General features: G+C 49.3%; 1 long non-coding RNA gene across 6 annotated transcripts in view; it reads right to left on the bottom strand.

The window, feature by feature from the left end:
• LOC106028418 (uncharacterized) overlaps nt 1-17,023 on the bottom strand; it is a 208,971-nt gene that overhangs the window by 86,908 nt on the left and 105,040 nt on the right. The window lies entirely within an intron of this gene.

Genomic DNA, 17,023 nt, shown 5'->3' with positions numbered 1-17,023 from the left:
GGCTCCACATGTGGTGCTTGTGGACAGACACAGTCTGCAGTGCTCCAAACAGAAGTAGGTAATGGTGAGCCAACCTCTGCAAGAGCACTTTTGTCTCTTGGGGGCTGAATTTGAGCTTTTATGTCTTGGTGGGGATTGGACCCCTGGCTGCAGTGAGTGGAGCCTGACCCCATCCCCTATAGCAGGGCCACCTCCACTGGCTCAGGACTGGAGCTCTGTGGGCACATGGCTTTCCTAATGCTGGATCCTGGAAAGGCACCAGAAAGTAAGCAAGGAGCCCAGTACATAGGCTCATGGTTCTGGTCCTCAAAGGTTCCTACATCAGTGCTCTGATCACAAGTGGTCCATATCCACCATATGGAGGTCATGGAGTCACAGCCAATCTTAAGAGTTCCTGCTGGCCTGTCTTCTAGGTGCCACTGCTGCCTGTGTGCAGGTCAGTCCAAACTTGTCCCTCCCTTTCCTGCAGGACACCCACCAGGAAACACCTAGGATGGTCCATCATGGGGACTGGAAGGCATGTGGGGTGGAAAAGTTATTGGGAACACTGCACATTTCAACCTTGACAACCAGCTGCACCCCCACTGTCAAAGCAGATGGCAAGCATGGGGGCAGGAAGATGAGGAGACAGCAAATTCTAAGGAGGGGGATTCATGATGGGGGATGAAAAAGCCCAGGAAGCACTATTCAGGGCTAAATGGAGGTGCCAGTTAGGAGCCTAGCCTCTGGAGGGTGGGTGGGCAGGATGAGACATAGCTCTCTCTATGAGGCTCCTGGCATAGGTCTTCCCTACTTGGGGAACAGCACCCCAGCTAAGAATGACAGATAACTGCTTGGTTCATGATACTTGGCCCTCAGAACTAAAGATAGGTTGTCATTGCCAGAAACAGTCCCAAATGCAGCACCCATGTGGCCAGGGGCAGATGGGAAGCAAGTGGTAGGTGGAGGCCTCTGGGCTCTGGGTGCTGACTTTACTGGCCAAGGCTTAGGCACCCAAAGCTACCCTGCTTGCGTTTTGCTGTGCATCCCAGGGCCCAATGCAGAGAATCACAAGCTCATGCTCTGCTGGCTCAGCCAAGACTTGGGACTTCCATGGCACAGCAGGGATGGGTCACATGCCTGCAAGCTCTTCAAAGGTTACCTGCACACCTCTACCCCACGGAAGGCCAGGGGCAGCACTGACAGAGTTTTTGAGGGTTCACACTGGGTAGGTGGCCTACTGTTCCTGGTGCTCCCTGGGCTTTGAGCCAGGGAGGAGGCTGCAGCATGTGGAGTCAGAGCTAGACTCAACCCTCACAGAAAATGGTACTCAGTGGTTGCTTCCTTTTTAAATCGTATGGACCTAACTGGTTAGGCAGGGGCTCCAACAAAAACAGGAAGGTTTTTAAACATCTTTCCCCTCACTGACAAAATGCAGATGGCCATTTCCTGGGACCAGAGCTTTTGGGCCTCAGGGGAAGAGGAGGGGAAGTCAACTTAAGGAGCTCACAGGTGACGCACAAACAGGTGGGGGCAGGGTTGAGCCTGCACTTCTCCCCAGTCCTCGCAAGGGGTGACCAAGACATACCAGGTAATGAGCTGCAGAACTGGCAGATTTGAGCCGGGCTTACCTGGTCACTCTGTTTTGTGTCCCACTGTTGAGGGTAGGTGAGGGCACTGTGACTCTCAGCCTCTCTGCTCCACAGATGCCTTGTCTCAACTGCTCACCATGCAGCTCAGCCATTCCCTCAGGGGGACCAGGTAGGGCTGCCTGGGACCTGGGACCATTCCACCATGCCCAGGTCCTCATTGGCCCTTCCTGTCAGGGACCCTACACTAAGGGGCTGACTGCCTTGGAGCTCAGCCTTTTCATACTACTTGGTCCCAAAGAACAGAGTAGCCTAGAGACAAGGGACATTGAGATAACCCAGGTATCCCAGTTTCTCTGGGAATAGGGAACCTTGCAGGATACTATGTCTTAGCCAGGCCTGCAGGCCCCCACACCTTGCTCCACACCTATTTCCAAAAGGTAACTGGGTAGCTTGAGACCTTGGGTGGTAGAAACAGAGGCAAAAGTCCCTGCCTCAAAATCTCCAATGCTCTGGCTGCACCTGCCCCAATGCAGGGTAAGTCTTCTCTCCGTGGAGTTCCTAGGCACGTACCCTGAGGCTTCAGACTGAAGAGCGAGGAAGGAAAAAATGGCCAGGACCAGAGCCCCGCTTGGGCCTCACTCCTCTCTACCCACACCTAGGAGATGATGGTCTGAGGGTAGAGCAGGTACTCACTGGTGACATTGTGCTCTGACACTATGGAGGCTAGGTCCTTGATGGTTTGATTCACATTCACCAAGTCACTCTGGAGAAATAGGATATGACACTTTTGGAGCGGGGGCTACAGATACAAAGTTAATGGGGGTTCCCTGTGTGGAGAGAGCCTAGACCCAGACTGCATCTAGTGACCAACAGTTACCCACTTCTGTTAGAAGAGGAGTCATGGAGCCAAAAAGAGGAGATAGGGGAGGGTCTGGACCCTCAGTCTCTTCCCTCCTGGACCAAAGTCCAGGTTTTCCAAGCAGCCCAGGACCAAGGGCTCCTTATAACCCTAGGTATTCACAGCCAAGCTTAGGACAGCATCCCTATCACAGATGGAGACCTGACAGGGAGAGACTGGAGGGTGTCCAGGGAAGAACATTTGAACATTCTGTCCATACTACATGTAGGGCCACCACTCATGTAGATACCCCACCCTCACCAACCTGAGGGGGCGCTGACAGAGGGCCTTACCTCTCCCTCTCTATAAGCCAGCCCCTAGCAAGGGTCAACACAGGTGCTGCTCAGCAAACCAGGAAGAATTAGGATGGAGAGGATGGTGGGAGGTGGTATGGCTAACAGGATGGACAGCTACAAGGACAAGTGGCATATGACCAAGTACATAGAAAGTAAACAGCTAGGCAGAGGCTGGGGAGGTGGACAGGTGGACAGAGGATAAGCAGATACATGGAAGATGTGTGGGTGGGTGGAGAGTGAGCAGGAAGGTGTTGGTTCTGATACTATCCAACACTGAGTGGCTCCATGAAGCTACAGTAGAGAACAGGGTGAAAACAGAGGCCTTTGAGGTCCTACATCATGCTGGATTTTCATCTCCTCCACTCTTGTGGGACTTTCTTCTAACTCCTTTTACCCAGTTAAGTGGCCATCATGATTTTGAGGGATGTGGCCACACTGCTTATAGACCATACACCTTGGCTATGCAGAGTTGTCCCTGTCCTGGACACTTCCTCCTTCATCCATAGCAGCAATCATGAAGGAGGTCCTAGGATCCATCAGAGTATGGAATAGGGCTTGAGAGGTCTTATATGCTCTCAGCCTCTCAGAAAGGGAGACAGCTGGGGCATATACCAGAGTTTGCTGCCTGGACACCCTTGGCTTTCTTGACTGCCACTCAGAAAGGATGGTACCTCCTCCACCCAGCTGTAAAGCCCCAGACACCCTCTTCTTTCCTGACTACCATTCACAAACGGTGGCATCTTTCTGCTGCTGTGAGACCTTGGTGAACCAGTTCCCCTCTAACTATATCCAGTCACCTAGCACAGGCACTGGTCATGTCAAACCTCACATGGCACTGAGCACGTGGCTGAGTGCAAGCCCAGGTTGGGGGAACTTACTTGTGTTTGCCAAAACAGGTAGGAAAGGTCAGTCATGCCCCTGCCCCAACACACTCATCCACTCTGAAGCTTATTCCGGAGCTGAAATTGACTTCCGCAAGGGTCATTTCACCTCACTGCAAAGTATTACAGGGAAATTCATTTTCCTTTTAGGAGTGTTCTGGGAAATGAAGCAATTAGCATGATCTTAAACCGACATGTACTATCAATTGCAGTTCAATTACTGGGCTTAAATATGGTGCAGGACAGTTGGCTTCTTGGTGGGACTCGGCCACAGCCGGGAAGGTGGAAAGGAGCATGGGGGTCGAGGCCTTAGCTCGGCACAGCAGATGGGAAGATGGATGGTGCCTGGTTTCTAGGCACCTGAACACCACTATCCACTGGGAGGGGGTCCCATCTTTAGGCAGAGATGACAAGGTCATGAGTCCAGAGATAGTGGTCCAGCTGGGGCTTGGAAAGACTGGTCACAACTCCAGGTTCCTGACCCAACCCTGCCAGAGACCAAATTCTGAGCCCACAACACACTAGTCTCAGCCCAGCATACCTCAGCCTGGCCATGGTCACATGGGGACTCAGAGACTCAGAGGGGCCTTTGGAAGAACTTCATTATGCAGCAGCTCTCTCATCTCTCAGTAGTATACATGACTCACTCCTTGTTATCCCACTTTACAAACAGAGAAACTGAGTTGCAAGAAACTGGGTTGCGAAGAGGCTGATTTGTGCAAGGATACACAGCTGCAAAATACTGGTGATGGCACCCAAAATCAAGTTTAGACAGACCACATCCCAGGTCACTACTCAAAGGAGGTGGTCAACATTGAGGATAATCAATCAGCACCCAGGGATGGTAGGCCTTCCACCAGGATGGAGGCAGGCAGTCAGTGACAGTGACAGGCAGACTATGAAGGTGGGCCCAGAGCAGGATCATCATGACAGCAGAGGAGGGGAGCTGGGACAGGCAGCTGCTACATATAGGTGTCCCTACAGTCCCTTGAGAACTTCAGGTACCTCCACCTAGCTCTCCAGCATCCCAGCCATTCATACCTGCTATGCCTGTCAGGATCACAGTAGGATGCCTCCACCAGGACAGAGGAACGTGGCAGAACTGCTGCTAGGCTGTCTGCTCTTCACTGGACTCAGAAGAAAAGGGAACAGGAACAGTGATAGCTGCCACTAGGATGGGCTTAGACATGTAAAGTTCACAGCTAGTGCAGGGATTCAGAGACTCCAGGACTCCAGTGCAGTAGGAAGCACTACAAGGAATCAGTGCCTCACTGGGAGGTGACCAGGACTGCACATAACTAGGGCTCTGACCTCCGAGCTATCAGAGCTTCACTGAGGAGATTTTCACTCCTTAGCTGTTGAAGATTTTTCTTCCTACTTTTGAGTTTCCCCTTTATAATGCCTATCTCCCACTCAGCCAACCCTATAGCACCAGGAAGCATGGGGGATAGCTGCAGGTGCCAAAGCAACCCCAGTCTCATATCCTCTGGCCTCTCTGTGGCCTGCATTCCTCACTTGGGCCCATGATCCCAAGAGGGGCTTCACGATCAATGAATATCACCCATCTGTGACAAATCTGAACCAAAGTGTATCCAAAAGAAACTGCTGGGGTTCAGAAAGCCCTGACTTGGTGCTTTAAAACACAGCTCATTAAAGAACAGTGCCCACCTCAGGATGCATGCTCCCCACAGCATGACAGGACTGCAACTGCTGCAAGATGTGGTATGCCTGTGCTGCAGACCTCTCCTCGCCCACCTGGGGCCACAGCCAGAAGCCAGGGCCCATTCCTCTCCAGCAGTGGTGGCAGTTCCCTCAGTACCTCCAGGTGACTCAACCACATCTACCATACTATACCAGCTAAGCAATGTCTGACTAGCAAGATGCTTGGGGCTGGGCACTCCTTTTCCCTGGCAGGATAGCGTGTTGCGGGTACAGGAATCCTGGAACTGCTAGGGCTGGAGTCTTTCAGGCCCTGGAGCAGCACCAGTTGCCTGGCTTATAGGCACAGGTGATGCAACTGTGGGCTTAGTGAGAGCAGTCAGAGAACAGGAGAGCAGAGCAAAGCAGAGGCTGAAATCACCTGAACTTAGTAAATGTTTAAATCATTTTTGATTGTTTCCAAAACTAGAAGTCATTAACAGTTCTCATGAATCTTCTTGTCTTCCTCCACTGGCACTGCAGACCCCCCTTGCACAAGGCATAAAACAACTTTAGAGTGAGAGTATGCATGTGTGCAGTATGTTTCCCTCACTTTTAAAAACAAGAAGGAAAAAACACCATTGCATTTTTCTTGATCAAAAGCAATCTCTTTTAATTAGGATCTTGGAAAGCCTCTCCCTACAAAGATATCTGTTCTGTTAATAGAATGGTCAAATTTTATTTATTTATTTTATTCACTTATATATAGTCAGGCCCATCATACTCACGCCATCAGCTATATGTGTAGGGTAAGAGAAGGCAGCTGGAGTTAGGTCTGGAGCCTCTAGCCCTTCCCAGCTAGTGCCCCCTCATCCCCTCCTGTCCTCCCAGGCCTGCCAGGTAGCCATGGCAACAAAACAGCTGAGGTACTCAGAGGCTGCACCTGGTCAGGTGACAACTGCTCAGGAGCTCTAGCATATGAATCAGACCCAGTGTAGAAGTGGAGGCACACAGTAGCCCCAGCCAGCAAGGGACGCAAATAACCACTTGCTTCCAGCTCAGTAGCTGGACAGTGCTCAGAGGACTGTAATATACCAACAGTGGCTCAGGGTAAGTGGCCCATTCATTTGCCCTCAGGCTCACAGAGACAGAGCAGGACTTCAGGCAAACAAAGCAGGCACTTTTCATCCCAGGAGACAGCAGAGACTCCCCTGCAAGACAGTGGGGACCATAGGGAGACAGAATGAAAACCCAGGAATCCAGAGTGGGGACCTACGGAGACAGAATAAGGCTTTAGGCTGCCAGACAGGAGTAGCACATCTTAGGGGTCAAATCACTGGCTCCTAAGCAGCTGGACTTCATACATTCTGTATTCCTGCTCTGAATGTTCCCAATTACATTATCTTTATGGTGGGCTGAGAGGCAGCAAAAAAACACCTCAGCTGGGAAAGCCCCATTCTGGAATCAGGCCAAATAGGCTAGAGTCTGGTGTGACACAGCAAGCTGTGTGACCAGAGCCAGATGATAGGACTTCTCTGAGATTCTGCTTCATTTTTGATACAATCAGGATATCTGAGTGCTAAATCCTGTGCAGCCTCTGTGCAGGATGAGAAGACACATGTAAACAAAATGATAGCAGAGACATTTATTAAAACACTGTCCTCTATGGAGTCCCAACATGCTCACTTACTCATCTGTCCACTGCCCTTGCCCCCCTCTATCCACTCCAAAACATACCCTGGATTTGTCACCCTCTGCAGTGCTGGGAATGCAGCATCAACCATAGTAGACCAAATGGCTACCTTTCCAGGGCTTGCACTTTAGTGGAGGGAGAAGAAATGAATAATACCAAAGTAACTACACAGTGTGTCTACCAAAGCATAGGATGGACAGATATCTTCAGTGACAGTCTGTGACAACAGTCCTGCAGGTAAAGGGAAGTTGCTCAGTGTGTGAGGAACAAGGCTGTAGACAAGAGTCAAATGAAGAGGGCACAGCAGGTTCAAAAAGCCAGAAGACCTGCAGCTGGGTGGGAGATAGCAAGCAGCCAGCAGTTCAGGCTATCCACACAAAGCCTATCCTATTTCCCCCAAAGCAGCAGCAGGCAAAGGGCCTGTTCCTAGAATCTGCCAGAGACGGCACATGATCTGCATCTCCAGACCATGCAGTGTGGCTGGCTCCCTACCAGGATCCAGCCTCTGAAATTCAGCCACCTGGAAAGCTGAGTCTCCACCAGTAATCTGTGGGAACACTGGAGGGAAGCAGCTTCATAGGTCCCGTCTTGGCCCCAGGCTCTGCAAAGCAGGTTAGTAACTCAGTATTGACCCACCAGGTCATAAGCACAGGAATTCATTCACACCCTGAAGACAAGGTGAAATATTATGCGCCTGTAGTAACCAGCACAAAGTGGTAAAGGCCCTTGGGAGGCTGTGAGTGTGGCCATGGACAGCTTGATACTCTTGGCCCTGGTGGTGGGACCTAGGTCCCTTTCCCTTCATCTGGGCAGGATTTGAGCGCCCATAAAACACAGGAAGGTGACATTTTGTGCCTTCTCTGGCTGAATCACAGATGGCCATGTAGTTTCTGACAGGCTGTTTCAAGAGCAGCAAGCAGCCACATAAGAAGCATGATCATATGAGGTAGCCATCCTAAAGCCAAAACTACAGGAAGTAGCTGGGCGCACAATTCAATGAACACTCCTGGCTGAGCCAGTCTGTGCATTACCATAGCCCAGGAACCAGAAAATGAGGAAATCTCCAGATGGCTCCAGCCCCAGCTCGGCCACTTAGGTCTTTCCATTGGAGGCCTGAGTCACCACAGAGCAGATGACAGCACCCCACAGTCTCTTAATGTATGTGACAGGAGAGTTCTGCACATGAGCATGACATTAATGACCCCATTTCTCAGACTTGCTCTGGACCCAGTGCTGAGATGGGGGTAGGGAGAAGGCAACAGATCAGTAGGGGTCTAATGTTAGTTACCACAAGAGGGGACAGAAGCAGGAATAGATACATTCCAACAGATCTGTGGACAGAGAAGATGCGGTGTAAGAAAGAGAAGGAGAAAACTCAAGTACTATACGGTCTTGGCCTGAGTCACAGGAGTGCTCCAGTGGGAAGAGTCTCAGTCCTGAGCCTGAGTGGATAAAGCCCAAGCTGTAGGCACTGGGCACTGCTTCTGGAGTTCTGGAGTAGGTTGCTAGGGCCTTGGTGCGGGGTAAGGTAGCAGGTACTACAGGCTCTTAGAAACACAAGACAGACAAGGACCACCTAAGAGGGAAAGGAAAAGACAGGAGAGGTGCTATCTCCAAGAAAAGAGCCTTGAAGAGGCAGAAGGGGAGTTATGTGCAGAGTCCTGGAGCCTGGAAGAAATGCTTTGGGAGGAATGACAACCAGTTCTACTAAAGGCTGCTGATAGGACATTAGGGACAAGAACCAATCTGAGAAGAGACAGGAGGACACTGAGATTCCTAGAGAAAGCCTTGGCAGGAAAGGTAAGAAAACCTAAAGGAAGTCTACAGCAGATTGGAGTGGTTCCTCTTTAAAGGGAACTATTAAGAAGGGAGGACTGCCATGTACCCACGGATGGGCAGAATCAGGAGGCAGAAAGCAAGGATGCAGGTGGGAGAGTGTGTCTGGGGCAGAGGAGTTTAGAGCCAACTGGTGCTGGGCTGGCATTGGGCAGACTGAAGAGGAAGTGGGTGTGGGCAAAACTGACCTTGAGATTGTCATGGGGAACAACTAAAGACTGGAAGGAGATCAGGCAAGAAACAGACCAGGAGGGTTGTTCTGGAGCCTACTCACCATGGGGGTGCCACCAGATAGAATCCAACATTGAACAGCACATCCTTGCTCTGGTCTCAGCAGGGGTCCCACCCATGTGGCCTAAACTGGCCCAACCAGGCACAGAACACATTTTTTATAGGCTCCTAACCAGAGTGTATACCTATGCCTGGGCCACCACGGATGTCCACAGGGTCCTCACCCCAGGTTTGAACTCTATATTCCAAACTGTGTGGCTGAAGCGCAGCTACTTCTGATTTCCCCAAGTTCAGAAGCAGTCTGCACTCCACACAAGGAAGCCCCAGCTGCTAGCTCCCATAGGTTACAGTTTTCCTTCCTCAGGAGCTCCTAGAATATCAGAGTTCATACAAGACTGTGGCATTCCACTCCACAGCTAACAAGATGACCACAGCCTGCCAAGACCTTTTTCAAGCATACAAGGAAGCTTCTTGGAGCCTGGGTGTTACATTTCCAGGCCATGACAGTCCAGGGCAGCTCCTGTGGCACAGAGGCTAAAGTATGACCCTGACACAGCCATGGCTCCTGGCTCCTAGCCACAGTACCCTGCCTAACCAGGAAAGCTGAGAAGGAGAAAGTAGGGACAGAAACTTTTGGGCTCCAGACACTAACACATGCACCAGATAGTCCAGGAGAGGAAATCAGCCTAGCCAAAGCCATGCAGCTCATATCCCCTACCCAAGCCAGGAGACAACCCTGGTGTCTTGGCCACAGGGTACACAGTACTACAGCAAGGCTGAGGCCCCAAACTTTTTAATCCCTAACACAGCCTCTGCCAGACGGAGAGCCAAGAGTAAATATGTACACTCACCAGTTAGCCCACACTCATCTCTGCAAGATAGTCTCCTTGCAGCTTGGATGGCTTCCAGGCTTCTTCTGTGATATCTAGAAGCAGCACTTGCACCTAGCCCTGCCACATGTCACTTCCATTAAAGATCTTCCCATCATCAGTCAGCTCCTCAAATGGGCATGGGGACTCTGCTGATCACAGACACAAGCCCTGTCATCAGCATACCCAGGTCTCAGTCTCCTCCTAAAGTCTAAGCAGGCCATGGCCTCCATTCCAGGGCGGACAAGCCTTAAGATGTCGGGCCTTAGGTTTGGCAGCAATAGGCCCTGGGACTCAGTGCCACCCCGAGCTCTTGGGCTACAACATGCCTGATGCAGGGGAAGATAAGGCCAAATCCTGGGACAGCTATAAACAGTGGGCAGGGATCAGGGATGATGGACACCGGCCCTCTACCCTATGATATATATCCCCATCCCACATCTGTCTGAAAAGAGGAGCTATACCCCGAACCAAGGTGCCATGCCTAGATCCAGAATCTGTTTGGGGTGCATAACACTAACTCCAAGGAGGATATAAAATTGTTCCACTTTTCTAATCTTTGGGAGGCCTAGAAATATGCCTTGTGCACAAGAATATGAAGTCTACTTTCTCATTTAAGGGGCTGTGGACCCATCAAGCCCAGCTGCTGAGGACAATGGCTATGGAAACTGAAGCTCAGAGAGGAAGTGGTTACCTGATGTCACACAAGCAGGCTAGGCACACCCCCAGGAAACCATCCCTCACTGCTTAGACCATAAGGAGGGAGCCTCAAGGTTCCTTCAATTTGTTTCTTCACTGAGATTTTTAACTCACCAGATTTTGAAATATTGGCAAAAGAACCCACTGTTGGGTCTCTACTTGAGGCCCTATGTACTGTCTCAGAACAGAAAGGATCCTCGAGCTCTAACATCAGTCTGAGCAGCCATAGTCCTCAATTCTGCCTGCCCCACCTCTGTCCTGATAATGCTGGACTGTATCCCTAACCCTCTGTGCACAGTAAAGCAAAGGTCTTTTCTCCCAGTTCTGAGTAAGGTCCCCTTCAAAGCATGAGGTTTCTGCCAGCGTGGTACATTTGCCTTCATAGTGAGGCCCCAGGGCAGCAGTTTGGATGAAATGTGGTCAGCTTCTCTGGAACCCAGCTTTGAGAGAGGGCTGGTCCCTGTCTCCAGGTGTCATCCTGGAACAGGATCTGAGGTACCAATGGTACAGGAATCACTAGGTATAAGGGTCTGGGGTACAGGTAGCAGCCTCTGTACCTCTTCTCATCATCATGACCTCACCCAAAGATAATCCAGCAGTTCCTTCTGACATCAGCACTGGACACATGGAGACAGGAGAGGTACACTGCTGCCCACCCCAGTCACTCTATGGCCAGAACTTTGGCTAGGCCTTCTGTGAGGGTAGGCAGCTGGGGATGAAGGCCACAAGGCAGGATTAGAACTCATACCCAGAACTTGCCTCCACCACTCTTCTTGATGTAGACATGCACCAGCATGCTCCTCTGATCACCAGAAAGAGGGCTATAGAGGCTACCGATTGATCATATTCTGCTGTGCTCTCTTTATAAGACCATGGCATTTGTCTGAAACAAAAGCCTCCTTGCCACCCTGTATAGGGTGACTGTCTCAGAGTGGTTCCACACAGGCTCTTGCCAATCCCCACACCAGTGGAAGTGCCCCTATGGGAGTCTGAGAGTATGCAATGATTCAATCCTCCCATAAAGAGTCACCATGCCCCCAACTGATCTCCCTAGTGATGCTCTTCCCTGTGGACAGCCAAGTCTGGATCACATTTGTGTCCAAGGCCCAGGGAAACATGTCAGAAAGATAGTCAAGTTGTTCCACAGCCACCTGCAGGATGCCCTGGTAGCCTGAGGTCTGATGGAACCCCCTCTTTCAGCAGGTGCAGGACTGTGACTTAGAGCTGGAAGATTCCAGATCAATCTAAAAAAGACTTATTTCCAGCTTCACGCTCATTCCTGTCACACATCCAGGGACCCAAGGTACACAACAGACTGGGTTCTAGGGCTGAAATGGATGAACAGAGTAAGAACCCAGCTAGGCCCAGCACTCCTAGAGCAGAAGCCACTCCAGGTGAGTACATGATGCCATGCCACTGTGTGTTCATGTCACTGTGTCCCAGGGAAGGTATCAGAGTGATCCTATATGAGGCCTCTGTTGACAAAACGACAGTGACAACAGTAGCCACCAGTCCCATCAGTGGACAAGCCTTGTAGTAAGGTACTGCTGTTTCTTCATGAACCCAAGGTGCGCATGCTGGCTCTCACTTACAGAGTGGGTCATGAAGCCAACCTCACTGGTTCCCCGACACCCCAGGAAAGACAGCAAAGGCTTTAAATAAATAAATATGTGGCTAGATGAATATAAAAGATCTGTTGACAAGCACTATTCTCCAAGGTGGTAATTATCTACTCCTCTTCCCATGTGGGTGGAAGGAAGTGAGCTGTGCCTGGTGGGTGGGCACAGGAAAGTGATGTTGGCTCTCAGCCAGGTCAAGTATGCATTTCCCTCTGCATTGTAGCCTCCCTTACTCCCAGGATGCTCTCAGACCGAACCTGGGCACAAGTCCTGCCCAGCAATGGCACCTGCTGTGAGGCAGGCAATCTCATGCTTTCTCTGGGCCAACTGCATGGGAACAGGATGCCGCCAACGCTTGTGGTCTGAACTCACCAAGCTTTATTGCTGGCTGAGCCCTTCCTTTCTCCCTGCCACTGCAAGAATATACACCATGCACACCGGAAGGAGTGCCCGCTACCAACTTTGGTTCTTTTAACTAAGGTGAGACCTTACAGTTGTGTGATCCTGAGCAGGTGCCCTAACTTATCTTAGCCTCCATCCTGTTTTTATGACATGGAGCTGATACCACTATTGCGGCACAGACACTGTGTAGGTAGTAGACACCCAAGGACCAGGACATAGCGAACATATGTTATCAAGAGATGGCACTTCCAATCTTCTACTCAAAGACTAGGAAGGATGGTGCTTCCCCCAAGAGCTGTGCATCCCAGGGACACCACAGTGCAGTCTCTGGGGCAGTAGGCCTAAAACAGCCCATCTAACAACTGCCTACTTAACTCTGAGTCCCTGCCTGGGATGCCTGTCTGGCACTTCAGAGATGGGATGCTACCTGGAGCAGCTCTGCCCCTGTGCCCTGATGGCAGCACTGTTCTGACAACTAATGCAGGTTAGCAGATGAAGGGCTAGTTCATTTCTACAACCAAACACTATGGACCAGTCAACAAGGACTCATCAGACAGGCTAGGCAAGATTTCCTAGAGCCATGGGAGAATCTAAGAGCAGAGTGTGTCGGCCACCATTCAACGTACAGCTGCAGGATACAGACAACACAGGGAAGACATGCTGTCTGGAGGATCTTCCTGCAGGGAGGGACATCTTGGAGCAGGACAGTCAGAGAAGGTCCCTGTAGCATCCTCACCTCCACATTGGCACTACCCTTCCCAGAATTGCATGACAAAAGACAGGAGAAACAAAGGGTTTAACTATGATCCCTCCCAGCACTCCTCCTGAAAAGCTGACAAAGTCCTCCTTTATACTGCCCACAAAAGCCCAATTTGGATCTTTAACTCTGAAGCTGGGATTAGGGATTTGCTGACAAAATGCTGGACACAAAGCTAAGGCTGTGATGGTTTTCCAGCTCCAGAAGCCAACAAAGGCAGCTTTCTCCTTCCTCTCAGCCCAGGGCTTGGCCCCTATGCTGAGAAGGAAGAAACACAGGCCCTAATGTGTCCACTTAGGAAGGGGTTGCACAGATTTCCCATGAGAAGAGACAAAGCTCGCCTAAGCATCCATTTGCATACCATGATACTAGTGGCAATTCTGCCTACCTTCCATCTCGGGGGAGCAAGGCAGCACAGATACAGGGCAGCATGCTCAGGTTCTGGAAAATGAATGCATCCTGATCCTGCTGTAGGGTGTTAGCCACTCTCTTGGGAAAGGAGCCAGGGGTTGGTCATGAATTTATCCAAATGACACATGACTAATTAGAAGCTGATGGAGTTTTGGAGGCTGTGAAAGAAGCAGATGTAGCTACCTCCCAGCCCCATAGTAAATGAAAGGGAACTGGGCCCAAGTGCCAAGGGCAACACTGCCCTTTGCCCAAGATGCAGAAGCATGCTAAAGGCCTCTGGCAGCCAATGGATGAGAGTTCTGATGGAAATTGAGACTGACCTGGCTTATGGTGGTACTATCTGAAGACTCTGAATATAGAAAGTATGATTTGTCCCCAATGTTGAACATAGCACAGCTGTACTATGATAGGCAGTTAGGTCACCCAGGCACTGCCCACTGGCTAAGCCTGGCCTAGAGATTGATACTGGACCCAGCTGGATTTTATATCCAACCATAGCCAAGCAAGCAAACTCCAGACAAGCTGGCCTGTTTGTCCCCATACCAGTGCTTGGCTCAGGTGAGAGGAAATGGCAGTGGGCACCCCTCATTCCTGCCAGGATTGCTCAGCCTGCATTCAGCAGCCTTAAGTCTGCAACATTAAACTGGCACACAGCCTTCTGTTAAATACAGTCAGACATGGTCTCATCATTTATAGTCAGCAAAATTCCTGGAAATAATCTAACCTTTCTCAGAAGCACTGCTGACCACCGCCCCCTCCTTATTAAAGTGATACTGAGACATAGCATATCTACAGTTCAGCACACAGAGTCTAAATGTCTGATTTGTGAGCATGCAAAAGGATCGCTTTCCAGTCAAGATGGGTCTGGCTATTCCGAAGGCCTTCTTCCAGCCCACCATTACCACCCTGTCCCCATCCATCTGGCTTGATCTTAAAACCTGTAGGACTGTAAGGACACAGTGTATCTTACTTGGCATTAGCCTTTCTGTCCAAGGTAACACTGGTAGACTCTGACAGCCATAGTTCATTCTTTTAACAGTAGTGGAGTTTCCTACTACATGCGTTCAACACAAATCACTTTTCAGCCACTGCAGAGCTACTGTATAAGAAAGTTTGTGTGCATGAGGAGCTGTTGTAAGTGCTCAACAGCTCAACTCTAGAGCTAGGGCTAGTAGGGATGAAAGAATTAGACCTTGTGACTGTTTGAGGTACCAGGAGAAGCCTTAATGTCCCCACCCTAGTTGTGGTACTGTGTGTAGGCATCTGAAGATACTTTTGATCAGGTCATGAGTAATCTTACTGATCTCTGGTTTGCCAAGACTTTTTTGGCCTCTCTGAGTGGGGCTAAATTTTATCATATGCATTTCTATATCTGCTGGGCCAATGTTAAAGTTTTTCACATGTACCCTATTAATGGGTGAGTCACACTGACTGCTTCTAAATGCAAACCAACCTTGCATTCCTAGAGTCGCTCACTTTATCATTATATCATCCTTTTTATCTGTTATTTTTTAGGTGTTAGGATTTCTGCTTTCAAGTGTATGAGAGACTGATGTGTCATTTCCTGCTTATATCAGCCTTGTGGAAATTTCAAGTCCAGCAGTGCTGGCTAGAAAAAGAACAGCAGGCTGTTTCCTTGCGCTATATATTCTGTTATCATTTGTGTAAGCAGTTGCTATTTACCCTGTAAGTACCTGGAAGACAATGTCAGTTAAACCAAGTAGGTCTGGAGTTTTCTTTGAGGAATAATTATTAATTAACAGGTTTGATTTCTTTAAAAAAAAAGTTGAACTTTCCAGACTTCTACACCTTAGTGAGTTATAGTTTTCTAAAGAATTTTATAGTTGTTTTTTTTGTTAAATATATCAGCATAAAAGTTGTCTATAATAACTCTATACTGCTTTTTAAAAAAATTTATACCAAATCTTTACTGATAGATCCACTTTCATTCCTGATACCAGCAATTTCTCTTTGTATCTTGGCTCATCTTGAAAGAGTCTGTTTTCATCAACTTTCTTGCAGGACTGTCTTTCTGCATCTGCTTCCTACTTCACTGAGTTCCACTCTCATATCACAATATGCTCTGCATTAGTGTCCATCCAGCCACATCTCTGATGTGGCAAGAACATTACAACACACGTGCCTTCTACTCTGTCTCTTGCACTGCTGTTAATAGCCCACATTTTAAGCCCTGCTGATCTGCATCAACATTATCCCAAGTCACTGTCTCTTATGCCTTGTCCTTCTCTGTGACAGGGCTTCCATCTGAGATCATGTTCTTTTTTTCCACTGTAATGGCTCTGTTGTTGCATAGACTCTCTCAGTCTTTGTTTCCCTGAAGACACTTTCATTCCACCTGCAGAATCACTTCTGAAGAGTATGTACCTGGCACACAAGGACATGTACTCACTGTGTTTTGAGTTCCACTGGTGAAGGTCTACAACTTGGTCCATTTTCTTTCACATACTAATCACAGATAATTTAAGTATACATCAGATTATTTCAACATCTGCACTACCTGTAGGTCAATCTTTACTATGTTTACCTGGCTTAGGAATTTGATGCTGTTACCCAGCACACTTAGCAGTTTTGGTTTAAATTTCAGACATTGTGAATTAAAAAAAGTCAAAGAATCTAGATGATGATTCTTCCTCCACAATGGATCTAGACAGGGACATGATTCAAGGGTAGTTTGCAGATTTCACAGGGCTGTCTTACCTCTGGCTCACCTAGATCTTCCAGAAACCCAAATTAGACTCCAGGGAATTCATATGAATTCCAACCTTGACCCTTAGGCAATAGCTTGTCTCAGTACTCTGAGTGCTGAAACTTCTCTCTTCTTGCCTCAGCTCTGGCAGTGGCACATCATGGAAGCATATCATCAGACATGGTCTCTCAAAGAAGTTCAGGGTATGCTATAATCCTCTCTCCAGGATGTCTATCCAGTCTGATCTAGGCCACCTAAAGAGCCCTGAACTCTAATCTGAGTCTTTGTAGTCCAGTATGACTACTGCAACTCCAGGCCAGCCCTGCTGAGGATGCTAAGACATGAACTGACAAGCAGTCCAGGAGATGGCAAGGAAGTAGAGACAAAGGGGTTATCTTGGAACATTTGTGTTACAAGAAAGGTGACCTGTGATTTGGTTTGGGTATGGTTTGGATATGGCTTCAGAGGTGGCCCCGAGACCAAAAAGACCAACAGCAAGGCTGAATCAGTGGGAC

The sequence above is a fragment of the Cavia porcellus genome, unplaced genomic scaffold (genome assembly GCF_034190915.1).
Source record: "Cavia porcellus strain 051 isolate PalLab524CR breed Dunkin Hartley unplaced genomic scaffold, mCavPor4.1 scaffold_19, whole genome shotgun sequence".
Lineage (NCBI taxonomy): Eukaryota > Metazoa > Chordata > Mammalia > Rodentia > Caviidae > Cavia > Cavia porcellus.
This window is presented reverse-complemented; position numbering and strand designations above follow the sequence as displayed.